The sequence below is a fragment of the Pipistrellus kuhlii genome, unplaced genomic scaffold (assembly GCF_014108245.1).
Source record: "Pipistrellus kuhlii isolate mPipKuh1 unplaced genomic scaffold, mPipKuh1.p scaffold_m20_p_12, whole genome shotgun sequence".
NCBI lineage: Eukaryota > Metazoa > Chordata > Mammalia > Chiroptera > Vespertilionidae > Pipistrellus > Pipistrellus kuhlii.
In genome coordinates this window covers 46,396,854-46,408,139 of record NW_023425427.1, presented here as the reverse complement: position 1 = coordinate 46,408,139, position 11,286 = coordinate 46,396,854, and positions in this window count along the sequence as shown.

The following is an 11,286-nucleotide window of genomic DNA, read 5'->3' as shown; positions in this document are numbered from 1 at the left end:
TTTTATTATAATGTTCATCATAAATAGGAAAAAAAAAAAAAAAAAAGGTTAACAGCAGCAAAGCACTTTCGACTTCCAAAGTGCAATAGGGAAAAGAAAGTTTTCAAATACGCTAAAAATAATCCTTATATTCCTATCCATTGGCAAGAAGCTCTCGGCTGAAAGAGGTCTTCTTTCTTTGAAAAAGCATAATGAGCCCACCCCCTCGCCTCTCAGGCTCCAGGTGCACATGGGGCTGAATAGAGACTCTTGTGGGGGGAGAGTGAATTGTCTTCTCCCTCCCACTCTCACCCACCAAGAAGCAATTAGCGACAGAGAACAAAGAAAGCCACGTGCCTCCTTGTTCTGAGGCTGGAGAAAATGGGGCCAGGTGGGGAAGGAGCGTGTCCTGAGATGAGAAACGTCTGCATCACAGGGACAATTTGACAGAAGCCAGGCGGTCCACTGCCAATGGGCAGCGTTCACAGACTGATGGGTGGATTTCTGGACCTGATTTCTTCTTCTCATTGATGTCTAGTTGATGCTTGACCAAGAAAATTGGAAGGCTGGATAACAAAGGAGCATGGTTTGAGCACCTAGGAAGCACTGAGTACTGTGCCAGAGACTTTTACATTGTAATTCCAGTTAATCCTCATGGCCATCTGTGTTATCAGCGTTCTCCAGATAGGGGTGTGTGTGTGTGTGTGTGTGTGTGTGTGTGTGTGTGTGTGTGGTGTATCAATATGTTATTTTATTTATAAGGAATTGGTTTACATGGTTAGGGAGAATCCCAAGTCCAAAATCTGCAGGTAGACTGCCAGCCTGGAGACCCAGCAGAGCCATGTCCCAGTTCAACTGCAAGACCCACCTGCTCTAGAACCAGGAAGCACCCATGTCACAGATGAAGTTCAAAGGCAATCTGCTGGAGAATTCTCTCTTGCTTGAGGGAGAGCCGGTCTTTTGTTTTAGTTGAGCCTTCAGCTCATTGTTTGAGACCCACCACCCACGTTATGGAGGGCTATCTGCTTCCTCCTAAATACACTCACAGAAATCCCTTAAATGTGTGACCAAATATGTGGGCACCCCACAGCCCAGCCAAAAGGACACATGAAATGAACCATCCAGTCTTTGGAAAGGTAGCTATTCCCTCATGTTGCATATGAGGAAACAGGCTCGCAATTAAGTGGCGTACCCAGTCAAGTAGCTGGTTGGAGTTCAGGCTGCAATCCACCCTAGTCTCCCTGACACCAGGAAGTTGAGGTGGAGTGCGCGTCATTGAATCTCACCTGGAGAGAAACCCCCATCTCCGCCACCTTCCATAATATCTCTCACACTAGCCTTCAATCGGCTAGCAAAATCTGAGCCACTTCTGGGCTGCGGGGAAATGAAGCTCACAAAGTGGAGACAATCAAACAGCTGAAAGCGGCCTTGCAGGTCTTGTTTTCTCTCTGGTGCAGGTGCTTAGGGGGCAGAGCCACTGCCCAGATTCACACCGAACGTGGGTCACGGCACCCAGACCAGGGCCCAAGTCGTCCATCCACCTGTAGGGCTGCAAGAACCTCTCGCTTCTCAGGTGACCACAGAGAAGAGTAAGCACTCAGACTCCGAAAGCACTTACATTAAACAACGTTATGAGGGGACCGCCTGCTGAGGTCTACCAGACAAGAGAACAGGCATTTCAAAGCCTCTTTTTGCAGCAGGACGGAGGGAGAAACCATTCCCTTAGCACACAAGGGACACGGGGCAGTCTCAGCGCCCCATCTGCTTCCCGCACGCATTGCCGTACATCCGCCCTTGACCTGTTCCCCTAGTGTGGTCGTGGGTCCGAGTTCCACCCTCTCAGGAAACCGTTTTTGCTGCTATCCACCCCGGCCCCCACATTTGACCCCAGGTCTGCACGAAACTCAGCGCCCACCTCTTCCCCGGGGGTTGGCTGCGAGGTCATTGGCGACACCTAGTGGCCAAAGGGGTTGCAGCAGCCGAAGTCTGAGATTTCCCTGGAGGGACAAGGCCTGGGCTCAGGCTCTTGTGGTTTGAATATTAAAAAGAATGTGACTTTCCTTGTTACTCGGAGCTGATCCTATGTTGAAAAGCACAGAAAGAGCCCTACCCAGTTTGACTCAGTGGATAGAGCGTCGGCCAGTGGACTGCAGGGTCCCAGATTCCATTCTGGTCAAGGGTATATGCCCAGGTTGCAGTTTCTGTCCCCAGTTGCTGAGATTCTGTGCCCACGCCTGGCCCCAAGGCCTTGCCCTTCCAGGGGCTGGCATGCTTCCCCTCCTTGAAGGAAGCAACTCATGTGGGTCAGTGAGCTCCCTGGGACACGCTGAGAAGCCCGCCTAGATGGTCACCCACCTCGGACTGTGAGAACTTAGTCCACTGAAGCTTGGAAAGGACTGGGTGCCTGGCACACACATGGGTATTTACAATTTTTAAGGAAACGATAAACAAACATGACCACTTAAAGCTTTCCAACAATTGCACGGGGCATAACAACAGCAATAGCAGTAAACACTATATTCAAAGGGCTTGCTTCCTTCCCAATTCTATTTTTTTAAAGAAACACTGAAGTGCCGAAACTGGTTTGGCACAGTGGATAGAGCGTCAGTCTTTGGACTGAAAGATCCCAGGTTCGATTCCGGTCAAGGGCATGTACATTGGTTGCAGGAACATCCCCAGTAAGGGGTGTACAGGAGGTGGCTGGTCAATGTTTCTCTCTCATTGATGTTTCTAGCTCTCTATCTCTCCCTTCCTCTCAGTAAAAAATCAATAAAATATTTAAAAAATTAAAAAAGGGAAAAAAAAAAAAAAGAAAAGAAAGAAACACTGAAGTCCCACTGTTGACCTGTGGATGACCCTGAGAGGATGACCTCATCCGTCCTCACATGGCACCGTGACCACAGGGCACCGTGACCACAACGGGCTCAAGACATGTGCCCTCAGAGCTCCTACTTCACAGCACAGGCTGTGCCGCACAGCTTTCCACCTTGGGCCCCGTTTTGTGACCAGTGGTGTAATTCCTTCCCCAGAGCCTCAGGGGGCTGGAGGGATCTGCAGCTCCAGCAAAATAAAATCTCACATGTCCGGCCACCGGGGCGCAGGGGTTGAGCATTGACCTACGAACCAGGAGGTCACGGTTGAATTCCCGGTCAGGGCACTTACTGGGTTGGGGGCTTGATCCTCCGGGGGCGTGCAGGAGGCAGCTGATCGGTGATTCTCATCACTGATGTTTCTATCTCTCTCTCCCTCTCCCTTTCTCTCTGAAATCAATAAAAATAAAAAATAAAAATAAAAAATAAAACTGCAAAAGTTTAGATTGCTGAGGCCACTGGTTAGGAATCCCTGTGCTTCCTACACTGGAAGAAGCCTCCCACCACCATGGACACAACTGGGCGGGGGGGGGGGGGGGGGGGGGGCGGAGTTGGTTCTGTGCCTTTCACACTGTGCTCCTGAGAAACCTCAGAACTCTCCCCTGGCCACCTGGGGACGGACCCTAACGTCAGAAGTCCTACTTGTACCTGGTCTATTATATGTGTGGTTCCCATGAGAAAAATGATGTCTGCTGCTAAACAGTCCAAGGCTAGTCCAGCCTCTCTCCACTAAGGAAAATGAAGCCCGGGAGAGAAGAGATGAAGGTATTGCAGGCGGCAAGATCGGGCTCAGACTGGACTTGGGTTCAGCAACCTTGGTGCTTGAGTTCTGGGCAGGAAAGATTTCAGAGCCAAGACTCAAACAATAAGAGAACATCCTATCTAATAAAAGAGTAATATGCAAATTGACCATCACTCCAACACACAAGATGGCTGCCCCCATGTGGACACAAGATGGTCACCACAAGATGGTCAGCAGGGGAGAGCAGTTGGGAGGGACCAGGCCTGCAAGGGAAGGCAATTGGGAGAGATCAAGCCTGCAGGAGAGGGCAGTTAGGGGTGACCAGGCCAGCAGAGGAGGGAAGTTGGGGGCAACTGGGCCTGCAAGGAAGGGCAGTTTGGGGGGACCCAGGCCTGAGGGGAGAGCAGTTGGGGGAGACCAGGCCTGCAGGGAAGGGCAGTTAGGGGTGACTAGGCATGCAGGGGAAGGCATTTAGGGGGAAACAGACTGGCAGGGGAGCAGTTAGGCATCAATCAGGCTGGCAGGGGAATGGTTAGGGGGTCATCAGGCTAGTAGGCAGAAGTGGTTAGGGGCAATCAGGAAGGCAGGCAGGCCAGCAGTTGGGAGCCAGCAGTCCTGGATTGTGAGAGGGATGTCTGACTGGCCATTTAGGCCTGATCTTGCTGGGATCGAGCCTAAATGGGCAGTTGGACATCCCTTGAGCGGTCCCAGATTGGAGATGGTGCAGGCTGGGGATACCCTCCCCATGCCTGAATTTTGTGCACCGGGCCTCTAGTTTATTTATAAAGAGGTGGAAGAAGTCATTCATAGAAGAGATGGACTGAGCAAGTGAGTTATGGAGGCAAAGGAAGGGCCCCAGGAACTTGGAGTGAGGAAGGTAATGGTAATGTGCCTGGGGGAGGTGGGGAGGGGGGGAGGGAAGGGCGGGGCCTGCTCCTGGGAGGAAGCCTGCAACTGGGTTCTTCTCCCAAGGATTCTAAGGGTGGAGGTTTTAGGGGAGGTCTCAGGGGAAGATCTCATTAGAGATGTTTTCCAGATGTTGAGGTTTCCACTGATCGGCCTGACCCAGGGCAGAGTCATTATCCAATGCAGCTGGGTCAGAGGTCAGCCTTGTTGTGGCTTATCTGGTTTTGCTGCTTTTCTGGGCCTGGAGCTGAAATGCCAGGGAGGCCTAGATGTTATCTCTAGGGAGGAAAGGTCAGGGGTTCCAAACCGCATGTGCTGGGCAAGGAAAGGTCACCTGGGGGCGAGGTCCCAGCCTGCGATTGTTTCTAGGCTCCTGGCTTTCCGCCCTGGTGACCTTCTGTGCCTGGCCCTTTGCCCTTGCTCTGCTCCTGTCTGACTAACTGCCCACCATGGTGTGACCCAGGCCTCCTGGCCCCAGTGTCCTCTCCCCAATCCTGACCCCCCCTTCACCCTCCACATCCAGGCTGTGAGGTTCGCTTGTCGGCTGTGCCCCCAGCATTGAATCCTCAAGTCACTTACCGGCATGCTGAGCCCCTCCAGGCTCCGGGCACTTGCAAAGGGTGTGATCGGGTAGTATGTCCACCTGCATGAGCCAGAAGAGCCAAGGAAAGTTTACAAACAAGATAACAGGTTTTCCCGATCACTCAGGCGGCCCAGGGGTGGTATGGCAGTTCCACGGGGCTTACAGGAACCCAGGCTCCTTCCAGTCCATCCTCCTGTCACTCCCAAGGGGTGGTGCTTGCTTGTCCTCATGTTCCCAAAGGGCAACCAGAGCTCCAGACCCACATTCACACCCCAAGGAGCAGCACAGAGGAAGGGTAACAAATAAAAGGAGGAGAGGGAGGTATCAGCTGTTTCTACAGGAAGCATGTTAGTCAGGGTTCTCTAGAGATACAGACCATAGGTATTAGGTAGGTAGGTGGGTAAGCAGGTAGGTAGATAGGTGAGTAGGTAAGTGGATAGGTAGATTGGTGGGTAGGTAGGTGGGTAGGTAGGTGGGTAGGTAGGTAGATAGATGGGTAGGTAGATAGATAGGTGGATAGGTAGGTGGGTAGGTAGGTGGGTAGGTAGGTGGGTAGGTAGGTAGGTAGGTGGGTAGGTGGGTGGGTAGGTAGGTGGGTAGGTAGGTAGATAGGTGGGTAGATAGGTGGGTAGGTAGGTGGCTATGTAGGGGATAGGTAGGTGGATAGTTAGGTGGGTAGGTAGATGGGTAGGTAGGTGGATAGGTAGGTGGGTAGGTAGATGGGTGGGTAGATGGGTAGGTAGGTGGGTGGGTAGGTGGGTAGGTAGGTGGGTAAGTGGGTAGGTGGGTAGGTAAGTGGGTAGGTGGGTAGGTGGGTGGGTAAATGGGTAGGTAGGTGGGTATGTAGGTGGGTAGGTAGATGGGTAGGTAGGTGGGTAGGTAGGTGGGTGGGTAGATGGGTAGGTAGGTGGGTAGGTAGGTGGGTAGGTGGGTAGGTAGGTGGGTAAGTGGGTAGGTGGGTAGGTAAGTGGGTAGGTAGGTGGGTAGGTAGGTGGGTAGGTAGGTGGGTAGGTAGGTGGGTAGGTGGGTAGGTAGATGGGTAGGTATGTGGGTAGGTAGGTGGGTGGGTAGGTGGGTGGGTAGATGGGTAGGTAGGTGGGTAGGTAGGTGGGTAGGTGGGTAGGTAGGTGGGTAAGTGGGTAGGTGGGTAGGTAAGTGGGTAGGTGGGTAGGTGGGTGGATAAGTAGATGGGTAGGTAGGTGGGTAGGTGGGTAGTTAGGTGGGTATGTAGGTGGGTAGATAGGTGGGTAGGTGGGTAGGTAGATGGGTAGGTGGGTGGGTATGTAGGTGGATAGGTAGGTGGGTAGTTAGGTGGGTAGGTAGAGTGATTTATTATGAGGGGCTGGTTCATGTGAACAAACGGGAAGCCGCTCTGCAGTTCCAGTCTAAGCCCAAATGGAAGGTCTGGGAACCAGGAGCCCAGTGTCCAAGCACAAGGAAGATGGTGTCTGAGCTCATGCAGAGAGAGCTACCGGCCCTTCCTCCGGGGTTCTGTTCCACCCCGGCCCCCGGGATTGGCTGATGCCCACCTGAGCAGGATGATCTTCTTGACTCTGTCTGTGGACTCCAGCTCACTTATACCCGTGGCACCTCACAGCCGCAGCCAGAAGAACGTGTTACCAGCTACCTGCTCGTCCCCGAACCCAGGAAAGCTGACACAGAAAATTAACCGTCACAGGAAGCTTCCTGGAAGCTCTGTCTCTTCAAACAGAACCGACGGGGGAAAGGATGCAAAGAGTAGACTTGCATTTCAGACAGCCATCCTCATGTCTAAAAGCCAGAGCTGCTCCTTAAAGAACGAGGAGGCGCCTGCTCTCGGGGTGGGAAAGCGGCAGTCTCCACCACTCAGGAAACATTTCGTTCACCTCCAGGATGGTCCCCTGAAGTAACTGCTATCACCTCCATTTTGCACACGAGGACACTGACCTACAGACTCGACGAGATCTCAGACTCGGGATTCCCAGGGAATCATCTGGCTGAAACGCACGAGTGCCCGCTCTGACCACAAGACAACACAGTCGTCCCGGACTGTTGGGTGGTGGGTTTCTTGATCATTAGCTGCCACTTATTGAGCACCTACTACATACCAACTGCTACTCGGCATCTAAATCATTTGTATTAACAGGGTAGTTTTAGTTGGATAATTCCAGCGCGATGTCCACCTATAGGAAAACCCTGACGTCCTTTGCCATTTTAAAAATAAGATTAAATCCTTTGTAAAAAGAGACCTAAACTTAAGACCTGAAAGTATTGGGTTCAAGCACTGACTCTCCACCTAATACCAAAGATAAATACATTTCTGAGCCTCAAGTTTTTTCATCCCGAACAAATCATAACAATCATCACCTCACAAAACAGTCGTGAGGAGTCATCAGGACAATTTATGTGAATGATAACTTATGGGAGGGCACGCAAGTAAGGCTTGCTTTAAGAAAATAACAATATGCCCTGACTGGTTTGGTTCAGTGGAAGAGCTTTGGCCTGCTGACAGAAGGGTCCCGGGTTTGATTCCGGTCAAGGGCATGTACCTTTGTTGCAGGAACATCCCCAGTAGGGGGTGTGCAGGAGGCAGTTGGTCGATGTTTCTCTCTCATTGATGTTTCTAGCTCTCTATCCCTCTCCCTTCCTCTCTGTAAAAAATCAATAAAATATATTAGAAAGAGAGAGAGAGAGAGAGAGAGAGAGAGAGAGAGAGAGAGAGAGAGAAGAAAGAAATGCTGGACCTTCTTTAAAAAAAAAAAAAAAAAAAATACAATTCCTTCACCAGCTAAAAGTGGCTATTATTAAACACTAGAGGCCTGGTGCATGAATTTGTGCAAAGATGGATCCAGCCTGCCCCAATCAGGCCTGATCTGCTGGGGCCTGCTGGACTTGGGAGTTGACTGGCTGCCCCTGCCCCTGGTTGAACTCCTGGTCAAGGGGACAATTTGCATATTAGCCTTTTATTAGATAGGATGGCTCATGGTCCATCAGTTCAAGGCTATAATTCTCAAACCCTAGTCCCCTCTGGCCAAGCCATGTTCTCTCCTGCCTGCCTCCCAGCACCGCTCATTCCTCTCTATGCAAGGATCTCGGCAGAGCTAGAGGTCTCCTTCTCCTCCACACTCATCACAGAGCCCTTAGCAGCTAGCACACACCGAATACAAAGCAGGCATTTGCTAAGTATTGGTTCGAACTGTATTTTGTCTTAACGACTTGGGTTGTACTGGCATTTGACTTGTGTAAATAAAACTGTCAATCCCAAAAGTTAAATTTAACTCCAGTGGATTAAGAAAAAACTCTGGATCACATTTATGTTAGGTTGGTTTTATATCAGGAAAATATTTGTTTTATGATATTTTTCAGATTTAAAAAAAAAAAAAAGCCTAGGACTGCTTTAGCTGGTTTGGCTCAGTGGATAGAGCGTTGGCCTGTGGACTGAAGGGTCCCAGGTTCGATTCTGGTCAAGGGCACATGCCTGGGTTTTGGGCTCGATCCCCAGAAGGGGGAGTGCAGGAGGCAGCCAATCAGTGATTCTCTCTCATCATTGATGTTTCCATCTCTCTCTCCCTCTCCCTTCCTCTCTGAAATCAATAATACATATGTTTTAAAAAATAAAAATTAAAAAAGCCTAAGGCCGTGGTCTGCAAACTGTGGCTCGTGAGCCACATATGGCTCTTTGGCCCCTTGAGTGTGGCTCTTCCACAAAATACCACAGCCTGGGCGAGTCTATTTTGAAGACGTGGCATTAGAAGAAGTTTAAGTTTTAAAAAATTGGCTCTCCAAAGAAGTTTCAATCGTTGGACTGTTGATAGTTGGCTCTGTTGACTAATGCAGCGTTTTTCAACCGCTGTTCCGCGGCACACTAGTGTGCCGCGAGATGTTGCCTGGTGTGCCGTAGGTGCAGACAAGACAAGAATTTTATAATTTTTCACTATTTTGTTTACTTAATATTTCATAATAAAGTAATTATAAAATACTTTCTTTGTGTTTATTTGATTCCTATTCAAGAGAATTACTTTATATATAGTCAATATAGGCACAGAGTTAAATTTTTTAATATTTTCTAATGGTGGTGTGCCTCGTGATTTTTTTCATGAAACAGTGTGCCTTTGCCCAAAAAAGGTTGAAAAACACTGGACTAATGAGTTTGCCGACCACTGGCCTAGGGGATGAAGAATGAGATTCTGTGGAAAGAGGAGAGGAATAGAAAGGCATAGAGATGCTCTTTAAAAATCCAAGAAAAAAAATCTAAGGAAACATATTTGGACCCAGAAAGAGGTTGCATAATTTGTGGGAGTTTTAAAACAATAAAATTGAATTCTGGGATGAGTAGCAATGGAGGTGGGCTTCTCGGGTGGCACTGGTAGCAATACCCAAAAAGGCCACAAGATGGCAATATTATTCCAGGAATCTTGCCGGTCTCGCCCACCCAGTGGTTTCTGCTTTATCTCTGGAGTGGGGGGGTATCAGGCCCGCCAGCGGTATAAGGCCAGAGAAATCATCTGGTCTGGTCTGACCCTGCCAATGCATTAGGGATGAGTTAATTAAGTGCCTGACCAATTATAGCAGACTAATTTTTAAGTTGAAAATTTTGTATGGCCCTCGAATTACGTTATAAATATCCAAATGGCCATTGGTAGGAAAAGGTTCCCCACCCTGCCTAGGGGATGTCGCTATGGCATTGTGCACTTTCTGTCAGTCATGCTCCTGGCCTTACCTTCAGCCACTGTCACCTCACCAGCCCTAACTCAAAAATAAACTCTACTGGCTGACTTTATGGTTATTCCTTACATTTTAAAAACAGGTTTATGATCTACTCTCAATTGCAAAAGCAGCTTAAATCAAAAGTCTTATTTTAATGAGAAAACAAAATGAACAAACAAAAAGCCGCTCTTGAGGTTGATATTTCCCAGGTGAGCTGGGTGTCGCCAGGCCTGGAGGTAGTCAGAGACCCAAGTGCCCACTTAAGGCAAGGTAACTCCTTCAGCTGGTGAGGCTGAGCCCGGCTCCAGAGAGAGCGGAGGATGAAAACCCAAATGCCACTCTTTAAAAAAAGCAAATGCTTATTATGGAAAATTTCAGCCATGCAAAAGTACACAGATGCTATGCCAGGCCCAGATACCATCTGAAGGTGGGTCTGGAACTATAAACCATGACAGGCTGTGAGGAAAATGGAAGTTCCCGGTTTGTTGAGGACGCTTAGGATGTAAGTTCAGGCCCGTGTTTGTCTCCCTGCCCCCGGCCTCCTCCCTCCTGCCCACCCGTTGGCCCCTCATAATATAGTCTTACAAGAGAGGGAGTGTGGGGAGCGCTGGTCTCAGAGGACGGTCAGACAGCTGAGCTGTGCACAGTTTCAGCAGGAGGATTTGAATCCTGGCCTAGTGTCCTGTCATGCAGGAGGGTTGTTTGTAAACCTGGGTTGCTTCTAGGGACATCAGACATGCATGGGCATCTTCCTCGGGAGAAGATAGACTGCTTCCCCAGGGCTGTCCGAAGGCTCCTGGCCCCCTCGCCCCTGCCCGGAAAACAGATCCGCTGCAACGTATTGACCGTGCTAGTCCAGTCGTTCCTCTCCACTGGTCATATCTCCCGTTAAAAGACATTGACCTTTGAATTATTTCATTGAAAACACAAAAATTTTAAGAAAAATGGGTTGATAAGGAATTTTCCTGCTACAGTCACTTACTATTTTGAAATGTCATATGATCTTCCTCCCCCCCAGTGACTGGACGAAATCCAGCACAGATGAGTTATTTCCTGTATTTGAGATTTTATATCCACCTGACATCATTATAGAACTTTTAATCAGAGTTCCCCAAAATGTAGCATGTGACCAAAGAGATTCAGACACCTGCTCCCAGGCACCTTCACTGAAGTGTTTGTTTTATAATAATATACTCATCAAGGGGATAAATATTTCTTTTCCTAAAAATCAATAATCAATCAAACAGTATTCAATAAAAATCATTGACTTAATAACATGGTAACACTTTTTTAATCTGCTTTTAGGTAGTGTATATTGGGAAATGTCTAGATGTATTGATTTCATAGCTTGGAGCAGAAGCTAACAATTACACTAATTTTAAGTATGTTTCGTAACAGTGGTAATCCAAATTAACAAATGAATTTGGGCCTGGCCATTGTGAGTCAGTGGTTGAGCCAGGCCATCACAGTGCAATCCTGGTCAGGGCACATGCCCAGGTTGCAGGCTCCATCCCCAGTAG